Source organism: Harpegnathos saltator, unplaced genomic scaffold, assembly GCF_003227715.2.
Source record: "Harpegnathos saltator strain DR-91 unplaced genomic scaffold, Hsal_v8.6 scaffold587, whole genome shotgun sequence".
Classification (NCBI taxonomy): Eukaryota; Metazoa; Arthropoda; class Insecta; order Hymenoptera; family Formicidae; genus Harpegnathos; species Harpegnathos saltator.
The window spans coordinates 540183-558869 of record NW_020230412.1 but is presented as its reverse complement, the minus strand read 5'-3'; the positions used below and the strand labels follow the sequence as shown (position 1 = coordinate 558869).

Genomic DNA, 18687 nt, shown 5'->3' with positions numbered 1-18687 from the left:
TCTTTTATTTTTTTTTGCAATTAAACATAAATGGTAGATAAAATAGTAATTTTCTATATCTGCCGTCGGTAACAGTAGCTCAATAGTCGATAAATCAGTATAAAACGTTTAAATTTCGCTTTTATCGATTACAGATATATAAATATAACATATAAAAATAATTCAATATATGACATTGTGTATTTTTATTTATTATAATTGATACATTATAATTTGAAAAAAAAATAATTGCAATATCATTTCTAAGTATCGTCAATCCGAAATCTTTGGAAAAAGATACGCCTCGTGGCCTTTGTACTCCATTCTATAATTAAAAAAAGGTTAGTTATCTGTTAATTGGTTTATATTCTGATTTGAGATTAATTACTATCGGATCTCTAATTTGAGAAAAATATTTTATCATTGTTTTAAGTAACGAGTATTACTCTCTCTGGCTTATTCATAAATCAGAGAGAGAAAACGTTGTTTTGAATGAACAATTTTCCATTCATAAGTAATATTAATCATACTTGTAAAATGAAAGAAAAAAGATTATATATTCGTATAAGCATTTCTTCGTATATAATTTACAAGTTTCAATCGCCGGATCGACGATTTGGTGGAGCAGATACTACCATAATGTTACTGGCGATCACTTTTCATGTGCATGCAAAAAAAATCGCTATCACTAGTTTTCCACTCTAGCAAAAAAACGAAATGTTCGGCGCCTAAAACGATCGTACACAATTTTAGCGAGATCAACCGTTTGCCTTCTCTCAATCTGCGGAATCCTCGTGTGGCATGAATTATTTACCTCGCCTTTTCAGTACAGCGTGACCAGTCTACAGCCTCCGTTACGAAGACGCCTATAGCCTGGCGGGCATATCGTCTGCCAGTTTCTCCTGGGAAAAGTCAGTGGCCTTCCCTCATTTGCAAATACCAGCATCAAAGCCACGAGAATCAGCAGTAACAGACGCGCCGGCGCCATTATTGCGAACGGCGAGATCGCGAGCTTGCCCGAATCCTCTCCGGCCGTCAAATCGAGCCGAGCGAAAATCCAATGAAAGTTGTCGTACGCTCTCTTCTCCTCGCGTTACTTACAACATCGGCGCGCTAATTAACGACTGACCCTGCCGGCGATCATTGCACGTGTGTTTATATAGGCCCTCATCAGTGCGGTTTGCAGTCTCCACCCATTCTGTCAGCCTTGATTTCCGGTTGAAATCACATCCTGATCGCTTACGCACGAGCGTTCGTTTGATAATTACGTCAAAAACTTCCGCAACGCGATAAACTATTGAGGAGGTCCGCGCGCGCGCCTTCGCCTTCGCCTTCGCCTTCGCCGAATGAACGACGGAATTGCGGCCGATAAACCGAAGAAACGCACTACGGCGCTTTGCGTATCACAATGTAATATGCATTTCACCCATTTTACGATGCCGGTGTGACAGTTTTGCACGGTTGCATGTACGGATATATGTGTCAGGCGTTATGTACTCTATGTATCTCGATTCTATCTGAAGCCATTAAATATGCGTGTCTTATCGTACGCTCTCAGACCGGCGTACACACCTCGGTGCGTAATGACTGTACTTTCGGCCGGTGTACGCACGTACGCGTGCGTGAGCAGATTTGGAAGCAGATCAGAAGCGGATCGAAAGCGGAATTTCCTCGCGGGCTTCGGGGAAAAGTGTCTTCTCGGAGTCATCATCACGGAGCAAATTCCTCCATTGGACGCTGAACGCGTGACGAGATTCATCGAGGAAGAGTCGGGGCCGTCATCATCATACGTCTCCGAGTGAATCAAACCTATGATGATATAATGATATTATGATGACTTCACTTTAAGATGACTATTAAGATATCTCATAGATAGGATAAACGCGGATAAGGTGGTTATAGTTTTTTAAAATGCAAAGAACGTGCTTTTGTTTCTGTTATTTCTTAACAGCGCTTGTCATATTACTTCGCTGAGGTTTCGAGTGTGCAATACTATCGATAAATTAAAGAAAAAATATTTAGTAAAAATTTGATATTGTCCGAATGTTAAAACATTAGCATCTTGGCCATCTCATCTGACTCCTGAGGAAGAGATAGCTATTGTATTTTCGAACAGTTGATCATTTCATGTTAAAGATATATCTAACATTTGTAAAATAATAAAAACAGTTGTAATTTTACGTGTATTTACTTTATTTTATAATTTTAATATATATTTTTTATAATGTATAAGCGGAAAACTATCAATGACGCTGTTGGTAACGATCGATGGTTATCGATGGAAACAATATTACAAATTATCTGTAATTATCGACTACGTGGAACATCGATAGTTCTCCGCCTGCAGTACTGATGCTAATATGATGTCGATTATGTTGGCGAACCCTGAAGAGAATGAATCATCTTACCCAAACTATGAAGAAAAGGTGGCCGTAACATAAAAAAAGAAAACAGCGAAAGTTGAGATAAAAATTATGTCACACTCGTTATATGTCTAATGTTGACAGTTTAACTGTAATTTACTCGACGTTGTTTTTGGTAAATATATGGAAAATTTTGCAGGCAGCCTCGCAAGTAAAAACCCGATATAACATTCACAATATTGTTATCTCGAATAGTGCAGGCACATAAATTACCGTTATATTACTGTCAATTATCTTTGAGAATGATCGCAAAAGGTATTATTTAGCAATTATCCGAGAACTTACAGCCGTCTTTTCCCATGGCCATCATCCCCGAGTTTACCCCGCATGTTTAATCGAAGAAACCGCGGTCGTTGGCTTCTCGATCGATTTCGCTCGCTTCGCTCGCGCAACTCGGTTGTTTGCTCATTTGATTCTCTTGCCTTGATATTAAGCGTAATTTTAATACTCCCGCGATTGATTTCGGTGCACTCGGTGTAAAATCGATATGGGTCTGCGACGCTTGCGGAACGGACTGACCGTTGAAATCGCGAATAAATACAAAGTAAAACCGATTGCGGATTCTTTTCTCGTCGCGAGCCCGATGTGTGACCCGCAGTATCTCGGTCGCTTCCACCACGGTTAAAAATCTGGTTCTGACTACGGAGATTTCGCGCAATCTCGGCATCGACGCACCGACCGATGATTGAGAAAGAAATCGCACAGCGAAGCGATTATAGTCGGCAGGAGCGTATTTGTAATAAATGCCATTCGCTCAATGCTTATCGCAATAAACCGTACATGCATATTTTGCTGCTAATACTTTCTCCTGAGAGCAAGAACAAGTATGATCAACGCCGGAAGTGACTATAATTCCGTTTCGAGATTAATCGTGTCCCGCTCGCAGTGCTCGATGTCGCCGGCGCGCGGGCTTCCGATGTGTCATCGCGAATTGTTCCAGAGTTCTCGAATGGTCCTCTCTCTCTCTTTCTCTCTCTCTCTCTCTCTCTCTCCCTTGCTTCCTTCTCGGGAGTACCTCCATGATGACGAGTAGCTATGATGTCGACTATCTACGAAGATCCTGCAACAGAAAGCAAGAGCCTCTCTCGTAACTCGGTATCGCTCGCGTGTAAAATCGGTTATCGCGGGCCTCACACACACACGCGCGCGCACAGTCGTAACGTCGGAAATGGCAGCTACGCAGTACGCGCGCGGAAATAGAGAATGGCGGCTAGAAATAAGCGGCATGGGTAGTTCATCGCATAGGTGAGTTTGACGGCTATGAAAGATCGATACGAGCTGGCAATTGCGAGTCGCGCCTGACGGACGAGTTACCGCCACAAATCTAGCCCCGCCGGCTTCCGCCGAGGAGGATGAACTCCCAAGTGTAACACACTTCTCGCATCATACTTCGGAATCATAGGTTTACGTCAGCGCGCGACGCGCGACCACCCGGGCATAAGTGTGAACGTGTTTGACGTCAATGCCTGTGAAGGCCTGGTATCATCGCCGGCAAATAGACGTGCACTTGGTCGGCATAGACGGGCAGATTAGAAAAGTTAGATAAAGCGTGCGGCTCTTGACGCACGATGATACAAATATACGATATAAATCAGTACTCGGCTTACCAATGACGCCGGGATGAATTGCATTTGCGCACTTCCGATGTTGACGCGGCCTCAACAACCGAGCCATTGGGAAAATGGCGCTTGATGGCTCGTCGCAATGTTGGCGCACAGTGAAAATACTTATAGTCGGGAAAGCCGTTTTTATAGTTTGAACGCTGCTGTAGTGTTTTACTGATGATACTGACTCTACATGCGCTTATGTTCTTGTCGCTACTGCTCTTTTCTCAGGGCAACTAAGAATATTATTGACTTTCGTGAAAATGTCTGCGAGATTAATTGTCTTTTTGTCTTCCAGTCAATCAGAGAGTATCATCTCAGAGGTCTCGTCAATTTGTGGATGACGATTTTACTTGCCCAATTAGGAGTAATTCCACCGACTATTTAGGGGTAACGTAGTTTAAGAACAAGAAAAGAAAGAAATATCGTTAAGAGATAACACGCCGAGAATTTGTCTGTTGGGCTGTGAATTCAACGTGGCGAATACCACGTTATTCTCGTCGTCGACTTAAAGTCGCTCAAGCAATGCATTATTGCCAAGTCAAGTATTCTTTCATCGACTCAAAGTAAAGTTGTGACGCTTTATATGCTTATTTTATATACCTATCGCTATTACTATTCTTTCAGAGCGTATAATATAGTCGTGGATGAACAGAAAATGTAGTCGCCTGAAAGAACTATAATTTCGAAACGAGTTAACTATTATCTCTTTTTCTCCCAATGTCGTTTATCACGCCGATGCCCGAACAAGGTGTTTGATACTTGTGACTATTATCTCATAGTAACGTAATTATAGTCAAGGAGAGTATTCTCTTACCGTATTAAGTGCTACTATAATGTTATTGATAGTAATTTCATACGCTACATGCTTAATTTTGTATGCTTATAGCTACTGCTATCCTTTTATTAGAGCGTATAATATAGTCGTGGATGAACAGAAAATATAGTCGCCTGAAAGAACTATAATTTCGAAACGAGTTAACTATTATCTCTTTTTCTCCCAATGTCGTTTATAATGCCAATGCCCGAGCAAAGTATGATACTTGTGACTATTATCTCATAACAATGTAATTATAGTCAAGAAAAGTATTCTCTCACCGTATTAAGTGCTACTATAATGCCATTCATAGTAACTTCATATGACACATGCTTAACTTTACATGCTTATCGCTATTACTATCCTTTTCTTAGAGCGTATAATATAGTCGCAGATTAGCAGAAAATGTAGTCGCCTGAGAAGACTATAGTTTCAGAGAGTTAAATATTATATAATATTATAATTTTCTCTTTCCTTCTCAATGTCGTTTATAATACCCGAGCAAGCTGCTTATTACTTGCGAGTATTCTTGTAGTATCTTTATATGCCACATGCCTAATTTTATACGCTTATTGCTACTATCCTTTTCTTAAAACGCACAATATGGTTGCAAATGAGCAGAAAAATATAGTCGCTTAATAAGACTATAGTTTTAGCGAGTTAACTATTATTTTTCTTTTTCCCAATATCATTTATAACGCTGATGTCCGAGGTACTTGATACTTGTGACTATTATCTCGTAGCAATATAATTATAGTCAAGGAAAGTATTCTTATTGTATTTACTATAATACTTTTAGGCGACTAAATACAGTCGCCTAAAAAGACTATAGTTTTAGCGAATTAAACATTTTCTCTTTCTTTTTCAATGTCGTTTATAACGCCCGAGCAAGCTGCTTAACACTTGCAACTATTATTTCGTAGCAATTATCAGTCAAAGAAAGTATTCTTATCGTATCTTTATATGCCACATGCTTAACTTTATACGCTTATCCCTATTACTACCCTTTTCTTAGAGCGCACAATATAGTCGCGGATGAGCATAAAATATAGTCGCCTGAAGGGACTATAATTTTAGCGAGTCAATTACTTTCTTTCTCTTTTCCTCAATGTCGTTTATAACATCAATGCGAAGCTCTTCGCAACCATTATTGTCGCCATAAGATTCGCTTTCTCTCTCTCTCTCTCTCTCTCTCTTTCTCGGCTCACCTAGAAGATGCTCCTACAGCGATCCCCAACTTTGACTTTATTCGGCGGGCAATTCAGGGGGACATGGATAATCGAGCTCCTTTCGAGCTCGATTTTGCGTTTCTCGTCGAAGCGCATAAAGCGCTCCTTCTCTTGCGACACGTTCGAATGCGCGTTCGACATCAACAGGAAGAAAAGCAGCGCTATCGCGTACGTTATCGCCAATGAGAGCTTCATGATTGCGAGAGAGCGATGCACACACGGCGTGAAACTAACGACCGACCGGGATCGTCGTACGGCTTGCGCTCGCCGATCGAATTATTCGCTCGCCGATCACGCCTCGGGTTGTTGTTCGCGGCTCGCCCCGCGGCGGTGTTTCTTCTTCTTCTTCTTAACGTTCGCGAGCGCACCTTCTCGAGAATTTAGCGGTCCGCCGCTGTGAAACACTGAGAAATCACTCTCGCGCACACTTCCCACAGTTCTGCCGCAATCCTTCAACGCGGCTCGGAGAAAAATTTGTGACGCGCGCGACGCGGATGCGCGGGAGTCGTGAGGCGCGATTAACGTTTTGTGCAACTAATGACAATCGCACACCTGTACCAATGGTGGTCTCGTGAGATACGTGCCCCGAGCGAAATTACCGGAATTCGGTCGGAGGCGAAGTGTCGGTCCGCCGCGACGAGCCCGTGAATGCCGTTCGTAGCATCTCTCTCTCTCTCTCTCTCTCTCTCTCTCTCTCTCTCTCTCTCTCTCTCTCTCATCAGACGAGGACGCGCGATCGCGGCCAATGGGCGCGAACGAGACTTGGATTCCGTTTCAAGATACGAGCGCGACCGGCTTCGTGGAAGCTCGCATTTTCCGGCCGGAGGAAATCGGGAGCGTTCTCGGTCGCGTGCGCGCGAGCGCTGCAATCTCTCTCTCTCTCTCTCTCTCTTTCTCTCTTTCTCTCTCAAGACTTCTCAGCCGCCGGCGGCGCGCGAGACTAGCGACGATTGATCCGCTCGAGCGCAAACAGCCCACTCGGAAATGTACGAGCGGGCTAAAATTAAAAGCGACCTTGTGCTCGAAGCGGCTTAAAAGGTTGCTTTATCGGCGAGGCGGAATATCGTGGATACGCCGACTGGTGGCTTTATCAGCCGACGTGCCTGGAGTTTTTCATCGATTCCGACATTGTGATATCGAGAACCGCGCTGACGAAATCGTGGACTTCGTCACTCGACCGCCACTCGTAAGCTGTGCGCCGCGTTTCAAGATCGATCGATGCCTTGGAGATTAATCGGGGTAGAAACATTTCTCTTGGGACGCACATTGGGCTTCCTACACATTGGCAGAGATTATTCATCCTACTACAAATTATAGTTGTCTTTCGGGATATCTACTTGGGAAATCTTCTTATTGTGTTCCCAGAGATGGCGATAGCGATACGCATACAAGGTTAGCGCAGCAACGTTATAGTACAGTTTACTACAAATATGACTGTAAGTATTCCATTATGTACTTACAGGCTGCGTTCCGAAATAATGTTGAAAGCAGTGTATCGGTCATTCGAAAATCGTCAGTAAACGGCCAGCAGCATGGGAAACGTTAATGCATTTGCAGTATCGTGATTGGCAGATAGGTTATAAGGTATGTAAAGCTTGCAGATAAATCAGGAATAATGGCCAACTCAACGGCAATTTTATTTGGTGCACAGAGTATCGCAAATGCTATTGAAGATAATTTTCAAAGTTCATCAGACGATGAAAAAAATATTTCATATATTTTATAAGTTTTATTTCCAACTCCGTCAATTATCGTATATTTTACTAATGACATTTTCTACATTCCTTATTTATGTAAGCCTAGCGTAAGTCAAGCGCCGTATTCATTACTGAACTTCCTCAGAGTAATATAGGAAATTAGCCGGAAGCTAGTAATTCCCTAGAACCTATTTTTGTGAAAAAAGCAGTAAGTATCATCATCTTAGAGCGTGAAAACTAGAGATGTACGAATCAAGGATTTTTATGTCCAATCGAATCGAATCGAATCTCATTTTTTAAATTCGAATTCGAGTCGAATCGAATCTATGAAATTTCATTCGAATTCGAATCGAATCGAATGAAATCGAATCAAACCATTAAGAAATTTAACATGACTTAAACTAAGAAATTAAACATGCAATTAATGATGGAAGATTTTAATATGAAAAGGAATATTGATATTGTAATATTATCTCAAAGTAAAATATATGTTTAAATATTTAAAGTAATTTATAATTAAGTTATTAATTATAAATTAAGTTAATTACAAGTTAAGGGTTCAACATACAAGCCTAGATTGGCCCGTTTTGTAGCTGATGCTTGCAAACGCTAATCTATTTGATTTGAATCTTCGCGATTACAAATTTTCGAATTATTTGGATTCAAATCTAATCGAATCTAATGTAATTCGATTCGATTCAATTCAAATTCGAATAGTTCGCACATCTCTACTGGAAACTATATCGGAACGTGAAAACTGTCAGTGCATTTCGGAACGCAGCCATAGTAAAAAACGCTAAACATCTTTCCTCTCTCTCTCTCTCTCTCTCTATGTCTCTTTCTCATAGCCTTCGAAATTTCTTCGAATGAAATCTCACCGAAAACCGAATGACTCATGCGGAACGAATCTTCCGATTCGAAACTAAAGAGCACATTCGACATGCGCCGTCGTCACTATGGAATCCACTATAATCGACTGAAACGTTCGCTCGCGTCCAGATCGAGAGTCCATTGTACGGTATTTGAACCAAACATTCGCTCTCGCGCTTCCGAGCGACGGTATTTTCACTGTCGAGAGCTTCGAGAGCGAGTGTGAGACGCTCCACGAGCGTCGTTTCGAATGTCGAAGAGACATAGATAACGGCACAATGTCGAGGCGCAGATAATAAAGATAATACGAGAAGAGGGTAGATATAGGCTCTCCCAAGTGCAAGTACCGCGCGGACGCTGTTGCGGGCGCGCGGGCGTCCTCAGGGCGAAGATGAGCCGCCCTGAGGTATTTAAGCGTACCTTGCCCCCGTTACTTGTCCGGGCCGAACTCGCTCACCACACCGTTCTGCACTTGCCACGCCGATCGACCTGCTCGTCCGGCTGGCAGCGACCGTTGCTCCTTCGTGGAACCATTATTATCCTGCCCTGCACCGTGACGTCCGCGGTCTTGTTGGCCGAAGTGCTGTTGCTCCCGTCGAAATTCAAAACTCGCGACTCCTCAGGTCGCGACTGCATCAACTTGTCGCCGATGGACGTCGCCACGTTCGTGAAAGACCAACCCCAGCCAAGGCTCACGAAGAGGATCGCCACGAGCGCGACGAGCGTGCAGAAGCCGCGCATCCTTCCCGATTACTAAACGACTCGCGCACGGTGTCGTTAAGCCGCTGGAAACTTTGATAGTCGCCCGATAACCCGTGCTGACACCGAGTGATCCGCCACGATTCTTTCGCTCGGAAGAAAAAGGGGAGAGAGAGAAAGAGAGAGAGAGAGAAAGGGAGAGAGAGAAAGAGAGGCATATCGCAGCGTTCGCGTATTTGAATACTCGGCCAGTCTCAGCTATTTATTCGATGCTAGTAAGCTATTTTGCTAGTACGCGATTTTTCACGGGGAATTTCCGTTCGACCGTCTCGCCAGTTCAGCGCGGCGATTATCAATTTAACTCGTGGTGTGAAAAGTAGAGAAAAGTCCACCACTCTGGCATAACATACATACACACCGAGAAGGATAAAACGGTCAATCTTCTTGAAATTATAATCATTTCCGGTGCCCGATGATATTTTCCTGTTACTCTAATAAAGAGCAGCGATGTATGTCTGCTGGATTATTATTTTATTCACGTTACAGTAACGCTTATTGCAAAAATAGTTCTCCCCTGACAGTAACCCACCCACTGTGCGGTTACAGTCACAAATACCGGGCACTTTTTTTCGCGGTGCATAACGGAAACCGTACAACAGCCTTAACAAATGAAGTTATATTTTAGAGCTTAGTGGAAAAAATACGGTTAGTGGGAGAAGGATTTTACCTCGACAAACTTTAGATCGAACTCAATGTTTAATAGCAAAATTTATCCCTTTTGCAAATAATTAAAAAAGCAATATTGCGGAAGATCTTGGAGCATTGGTCACTGCACGACTAAACATTATTATTCTCCCACAGTTAGTTAAAAAGTTGTTCAACTAAGGTCCTGCGACCTAGCTTTTTTCAGGACTTCCTCACTCTTTTTTATTTGTTTTGGAAAACGACTCTTCTCTTACTGGATATGAATACGTTCTTGAAATTGTTGAAAGAAAATATTGCGATCCCTTGATTCCAATAATTACGCAGAGTGTTCGGGATCTTTTAGAAACAAAAGACTGTGAAGATTAATCAGATCAAACTGAGAAGAAAAGTCATTTTGCAGAAATCGCAATAGTTATTAAGTTATTAATGATTGACAATGATCATATATAGACGCTCTTTTAATTGATAACTTGAGAATTTGGATACCTATTTGTAAAATAATAAAGGATTTTTTTACTCAGAATGACCTAATCTACAATTATATGACGGCTATTGTGTCTGATAGATATGAATAAATTGAATTTTAAACCCTGGATCTTGTATCTATCGTTGGGCAAAATAGCCGTCATATAATTATAGGTTAGGTCATTCTGAACAAGAAAGTCCTTTATATTTTGCAAATAAATGCATAATAAAATTGTAAGTTTTCAAGTTTCAGTTATCAATTAAAAGAGTTTCTAGATATGATCATTTTCAATCATTAATAATTTAACAACTATTGCAATTTTTGCAAAATAATACTTGACTTTTCTTCTCAGTTTGATCTGATTAATCTTCACAATTTTTTGTTCCCAAAAGATCCCGTCGTTTCCAAAGGACATCCTGTATGTTATATTCTTTACAAGGTTATAACTTCGTTAAGATTATTTATGCCTATCTGTGTGTGCACTAAATTAAAATAAAGTCTTTCGACATTTATCAAAACTGCGCATCCTTGACTGATCTTTTTATTTGTTCCTATTGTGTCTGGATATGCATCTGCATTATAACCGTTGATAATACGTTCAGCCAATCTGTTATTTCTACAGCTTGACATATCATATTATATCATGATATTACATTAGTAACTATTATACGACCAACACCTAATGCTCTGGCAAGTTCTGGAGTGGATTATGCTAGATTTTCGCCCAATAATGCTTGCAAATCTGCATTTTTTAACTTTTTTGATAGTCCCGAGCGATCTTTGTCGTCACCATTTTTGAAACGTCTAAACCAATATTCACGTGTTTTAATTGATGAAGCAACATCATCATAAGTTTCTATCAGAATTCTATGACCTTCAGCCGCCGTTTTCTTCTGATTAAAAAACAAAAGCAACGCATGTTGAAAGTGCTCTTTAGGAAGCTCCATCTTTAAGATGATACTAACACGATTTTTACTGCGTCTGTTGTTAGTAAATGACTAAATATCATGAATTAATATTAAAGTATTAAGAAACAATAGCTATGATTGAAATGTCTTTGACAAAACTTTAGATTATTAGCGCCATCCCTTGCAAAACTCTCGAAACTAAATCACACTTCTAATAATATGACGACATGATAGTAGGTTAACAATTTATTAGTACTTTCATTTGTTTTCCCAGATGTAATGAGAGAACGAATAAAAGGACCGATAAATTTCTATCCGTCTGATAAATGTTATAAATATCGAGGCTCGCGGGATGTGTACATTATGCGCGCCATTGCTTTATCAGTACATGTGTGTTTTCGATAACCTTCATTGGAAGTGTTTCGATAATAGTAGCGGTAAATTGCGCATTTCTATTAGAGCTGCCTATGAGTAATCAAGTGCACACAAAAGTAGCTTTTAATCTAATCGGTCTCTACTTGAGTTGTGTAGCTCATGAACGGTATTTTCTTAGTGTGCTATTTATCTGCGTGAGAAGTATATTTATTACTTTTATAACTAAATATGTATCATTGATTAGCCGGTACAAGCGCTTTGTCTTATAAAATGCTGGATTATAACAAATCATTAAATTACAAATTAACATTAGATATTGGTGAATTGTAAATATTATGTATCATTAGGTGATATTAATATTAATCTATATTATCATATAAACGTGGAATATTTGATTGTTTAAATTCTACATTCTATATTAAATTCTATTACAATCACGTTGCGAGTGCGTGCAATATTATTGCTGGATATTAATTTGTACGATAGAGCGGTTATAGATCACTTTCCTCGCGATGTTATGATCAATTTAAATCGCAATCCAGCAAAATATTTATCGCAGTCAACAGTGCAGCGTCGACATCCTCGTAAAAACATGAAACGCAAGTAGGTTTATAACCGAGACGCTGCTCGTCAATGTAATAGAGATTACTTTATCGGGGCACATGTGGGCACGTTCCGCCGTCATTAGGATTTCCATCACGTCCCTCGCTTGATGTATACAAATTGCCGAATTAACCGCGAAGATGTGTCATACGTGTATCAATATGTCAATAAAACGCCTCGCAAGGTCGATGTAACGTCTCGATGCGCCACCCTAGAAGCACGTATTTCGCGTTTGAATTTCGCGATACATAAATTTTTTATTTTCGTATTTAATTTAATCGTACAAAAACGTAACACTTAATCGTGTATGTTGATTCACAATTTATAAAGTTCGCAAATATTACAAAATTGTGGAACAAACAGACAAACAGACGAACTTTCGACGAGACAATGTGACAACTCGTTATAATGTCAGTGTTTGCAAAATAAATTTGAGCGTATCTTATCGTGATGGGTTTGGCATTGCGTGTCGCTTATAAACTTGTCTATTATTGTATTATTATTATTCATATAGTCTTATGTACGATCCATCTCGACAATTCTCCGCTGCAACAAACTCCACGCAACAGTTACAGTGTTGTATAATGTCGTCTATATCGCCCGGCGCGAAAGAGCGCATTCTATGTAAAGTAATCGGTGGCTCCATCCATCGGAGGCGGTGACCAAGATCGAAACGACTGCTGCGTGCGAGTATCGCGCGATACTTTTGTCAAAATTACACACTAGCGAGTTATTCTTCGTAGCTCCGTTATTTCACGAGAAACTTATCGCCTTTCGACGGAAACCGTCGAATTATACTAAAGCGTGGTCCATAACACCGAAATTGCTGGAGCGCGGGAAGCTTCACAAAGAGAGCATCGCTCAATGCACGACGATTTCTCCGTGTCTTTTTTCTCACTGTATATACACTTACAAGGAGCATCGCGCACGAAGGTCGGTATATAACAGCCTTAACATCTAGAGTGTCGTACCTTTCTGCGGCGCGTAGTGCATTTTTATGGGAAGCTCTAAGATGGTACAACTTCATGCGCTAAGGCTATTAGGGCCTGTCTAGGTAGACTCTCACCGTCACATACGCCTCGCCATTATAAGTAGGGCTGCCTGGGTGATTTTCAAACTTACGCATACAGTCTAAGGTCGAAAATCGCACATGGGACCTTGGTTATAATGACTGGGCATGTACAGCCCGCCATAATGGTCTTAATACGTGAAGTTGCACCTTTGTAGAACACATAATGCATTCCTCATGGAAAACTCTGAAATGGCATAATAGGATAACTTCATGTGTTAAGACTATTATGCCGGTCTGTGTACATCCGGTGTCACATACGTCTGGCTGTTGCAACTAGGGTCACTCGGACAATTTTCAACCTTAAGCATTCAAGTACGGAGGGTAAAATCTTACATGTGACCTTGATTATCACGATTGGGCGTGCACAGGCCGGCATAATAGCCTCAACACATAAAATTACACTTCTCCAGAACGGATAATATATTTCCTTTAGGATACTCTAGAACTTCACGGGTAACTTCGTACATTAAATTTCGGTCGTCATGTCAGTTTGTATATTATCACGCCGTACATTCAATCTCGCAAATCATCGATATTTACCGAAAGTTTTTGGAAGGTGTTAAAAACAGTTGACTTTTCGACAGCTTGGAGTTCAATAAAGAAACTTACTTGCTTATATGCGAAGCGCAATCATCAGTTATCAATTAAGTATTTATATCAATTTTATGTATTGTACCTTTTACTTATTCTGCTCAACTTTTCTTTTCTTCTGGATTGCTGATTGAATATGTCAATCGAATTACTAGTATATGTAAGCCTGTTTATTGACGCGTCCGAAAGCGTGAAGATGTCAGTTTTAGTGACTGTCTATAGTGCTTTTAGGAGCTATCGATCAGTCGATGATGAGGCATCCACGAGACTGAGTGTATATTTATATGGCAAGTCATAGCCGAGTTCGAGTTTATTACGGACGAACACTTGAGCGTCGATTCGTCACGTCGGGACTTCGCGCTCAGATAGCTCGCAAGGCTCGCGGGCGCGAGCTCTCCTTGTTAGATCACACGCTTTGCGAGACCGTCGAAGAAGAATCTCTCCCGTGCGTTAAAATTAGCAATGAATCGCACGATAAAGAGGCAGTTTATCGCCGACATGCATCTCCGGTGTCTCTCAAGCCGATCCCGTACTCGATCAATGACAGCTTTTCCCCGCGGGCATGGGCGTCGATAATGCTCCATACGTGCGGATCATGTAGACACGACTTCTCGCACGTATGCCATCACTATCCGACGTGGCTTATCCTGCTTCACCCGCCCTGATGTCTCAAACACGAAATTGCCGAGTTCATATTTTTTCATATTTTTCCCGTGCCGTCACACGAAGACTCACTACGTGGCAGGGCAACTCGACGAGCTCGACCAGACTTGAGCATCGAATACGATAGTAATGTCTATTTATGTGTGTATGTGTGTATGTGTGTGTGTGTGTGTGTGTATGGGTATGTGACAATAAGACATTAATCCGTCATTAACAAACGGTGATGTGATGATATGTGGATACTTTGGCTTACTGAAATAAACACTCGGCCTACAAAAGCTACAGTTGATAATTTTGGTATAACAATTGTTTATTAAAAATATTCTTTATCACATGTATCATATACAGGGTGTCCGGGATCTTTCGGAAACAAAAAATTGTGAAGATTAATCAGATCAAACTGAGAAGAAAAGTAATTTTGCAGAAATCACAATAGTTGTTAAGTTATTTTAATGATTGGCAATGACCACATCTAAAGGCTCTTTTGATTGATAACTTGAAAATTTGCGTACTTATTCGCAAAATGATAAAGGATCTTTTGTTCAGAATGACCTAATCTAATGATGTGCTATTGTGTCTAGCGATAGATATGAGTATATTGGACTTTGAAGCCTGTATTTGTCGCTAGGCACAATGGCCATCATATAATTGTAGGTTAAGTCATTCTGAACAAAAAAGTCTTTTACCATTTTGCAAATAAGTACACAAATTTTCAAGTTATCAATTAAAAGAGCCTCCAGATGTGGTAATTCTCAATCATTAATAACTATTGCGATTTTTGCAAAATGGTACTTGACTTTTCTCCTCTTTGTTCTGATTAATCTTCACAATTTTTCGTTTCCAAAAGATCCCGGACACCCTGTATATAAACCCTTCGGTCAAACGCTGACTCTCTTCAGTATATAGTTAATGCCACAATTTTCAAGGAAAAATTCAATTACGCGTTGGTCGCAATATTTTACGAAGCGTATAATCAGTCAAAAATATGGTCAAATTGTTTGCCATACTTAAATTAGGGTATTGAGCGCCATGTATGGATGACGTGTGAATTTCCGCAAGAATCCTGCCGTTCATTTGTGAGTAACGGATTTACTTTCCTAATTAGGCACAGTTTTACTAGGTATTTGGAAGAATATTGAGCAGAAGAGAACAAAATACCACCTTAACACATCGAGTTATCGTTATCGACAGGATTCACACGTGAATTTAACGTGGCAGTGTCAATGTGTTGAATCTGACCGACGATTTTATTATTAATAAATAAATAATTATTAATAAGATATTTTAATAAATATAGCAAAATTAAGTCACTATCGGTCAAATGTTGCCGCTGAGAGAAAAATGCTCGTAGCGATACTCATGATTATAGTTACATGATATAATAATTACAATGAAGAAAACTATTCCTATAGTAGTTGTACCTGTAATAGTGTTAGTGACAATTATATCACATGTTGCCGCTACTTGCTTGCTGGAGCAATAAAAGAATATAGTCGAGAGTAACTTTAACTTTATCAGAACCAATAATTTATTTCTCCGCTGAGGAGAAAGGTGGAGATGATTAATTTTGTCGTTATTGTCAGACGACAAGTTGTACTATACAGTCGCGGGCAATTTCGCCGTTTGCTCGGCGCTCAGCATAAATCGGACGTTTGACGAATAAGGTTGCCAGATGGCCGAAATTTCCGGGAATGTCCCGAAATTCCTAAGCGTGTCCAGGAATTTAAATTTTCTGTCCCGGAAAATCAAAATTTCGACAAAACCATATTCATAACATTCATGTTTCTAACTGGTACCAGAGAGAAACTTGAGAGCCATCGCGGGTTTTCCGGGTCGAATGTTTCGACGTGCCATTTGAAAAAATTTATGTCAACTAAACCATTATCGTGGTAAAAAATATAGTCGCACGGTTTACGTCCGAATTTCTCTCTGCTGGTATTTAATTCATGCATTTGTTTGTTGCGAGTGCGGCATCTCTTAGCTGTCTTATTTTTCCATTTCTCAAATTTAACACTAGAAGAACCGGATTTGACGACTTCCCTAGAAGGATCGTAGGAGCCAATTTGGCTCCAAGCATATCTTTTTGTAAATAACAAATAGAAAGAAACGAAACGTGTGGGTAATTATAAAATTTAACGTTTTAACAATATCACTAATTTATTAAACATAACAATTGTTAGTTATATTATATTGAATTTTTTTTAGTCTTTGACGAAAGACTAAAGATGAAAGAAATGTGAAATACAACGCCGTTATGTGCTACAGGAAACGCATTTGTACATAATTGTTTCTGTACATTTATCGCACACAAATTTTTTACACGAACAACATTTTCCAACTTTGTGGCTTTTTCTTTTATTTGAGTTTCTTTTATTTGAGAAAATAGTCGTTTGCCTGAAGCATCGTCGGATTCAGTTTTTTCTCCGGTTGAATCAAGATTTTGAGACTTTCGTCTTTGGGCAACACATTGAGGCATAACTCGCGGAAGAGTTGAATTGAGGCATTCAACTCTTCCGCGAGATTTTGTAAAAAAATTCTTCTTGATATCTTTTTACATGTAACTTCATATATCTATGTATACATATGTATGTATATAATGGTTTTTCAAGCGAACAACTAGATATATACACATAAAAATATTTATTTATCTATTTAAAGTCATAAAACTTGTAAATAAACCCGTAAAACATATGAGAATGCAATATCAGATATAAGGGAGCCAAATTGGCTCCAACGATCCTCCCAGGTAGACAATTAAATAAAAATTCAACTATCTTATATAAATAAAAAAACTTTTTTACCAAAATTAAGAACATAAAAAATTATGAAAAGTCACAAAAGAATATCACGTGGAGGCAAAGTTGAAAAAAGTTGTAGCAGTTTCAATTTCGCGAGCAGCCAAATTGGCTGCCTCGGTCTTTCTAGTGTTAACTAAAATTTCCTATTTTTCAACAACCTATTTTTCAATCGTCGCCTGAAAAATTCCTCGGAAACAGTCATTTCGCATCTGGCAACCCTATTGACGAAAGTCGCCCTCTGTATTTCGGCCGATGAGGATGACAAGCTCTCCCTCGCATTTGCGGCTTGAACGTGTGTTCCCACGAACGAAGTCGGACGCAGCACGGTCTAGAAAGGCAATAAGCAGAGATGATTAAGATATAGTCATTTTGTTCCTCGCTTCCCTGCTCCACGGCGGTCTGCTCTGGTTTGTCGTGCCGGCACGACATGCAAACGCGCGGCGCGGTCGCTAAACGTACAATTATTGCTTATTGGTAGCCTCGATTCGGAGGATAATTCCTCTCTCTTTTTCGTAGAGACCGAGCCGCACGGTAAAACACGTCGCGGCCAGTAAAAGGATCGCGCTTTCTGTCCCTTTATGCGCGACTACCGTGCACGAATGCGCGGATCCTGCGAGAGACCGACGCACTATTACTTAATTGCTGCGCTATAAAGGGAGGTAAATTGACACGAGTCGAGTTGAACGAGCTCAATTTTCGAGGCGAGCCGAGGAGCCGAGTCCTAATTTCTTCAGAGAAACTTTGTAATGTTCTTCTAGTCTCTCGTTTGTTGTGTAACACGAGCTCCAAATTTAGCTCAATTTAGCTTAATGGGCCCATTGTGGAGCTGACACCGCGTATTGTTGATCCTGTTTGTTGCCTGACTTACTCAATCCTTCAAACGGAGGTGGAATTATTCGCATTATACAGTTGGTTGAACTTTTATTTATATCACACATGCAACTATATATATATATATATTTCAGTCTCATTAGCGTTTTACTGTTTATAGTAAACTCTGTAATTCAAGATGCTACATTAGATTGTTGCTTTGGATTTCTATTCAATTTTGTCCGATTGCAATTGGTGGCAACAAAATTCACGCAACTCACATTCAGTTCTTTCTCTGCCCGACTTTCTTCGCTCAAAGCATTTTTAGATTTACATTTATTTTTTCTGTACATACTGCCTCATGTATACCTCACCACT

General features: G+C 40.2%; 1 long non-coding RNA gene across 1 annotated transcript; it reads right to left on the bottom strand.

The window, feature by feature from the left end:
- Positions 1-178: 178 nt before the first annotated feature.
- Positions 179-9417, bottom strand: LOC105186944 (uncharacterized). The gene is made up of 3 exons (XR_850055.3): positions 9040-9417; positions 794-3462; positions 179-304 (listed from the first exon to the last, which is right to left on the bottom strand). It is a non-coding gene; the product is annotated as an uncharacterized LOC105186944 (long non-coding RNA).
- Positions 9418-18687: the final 9270 nt, after the last annotated feature.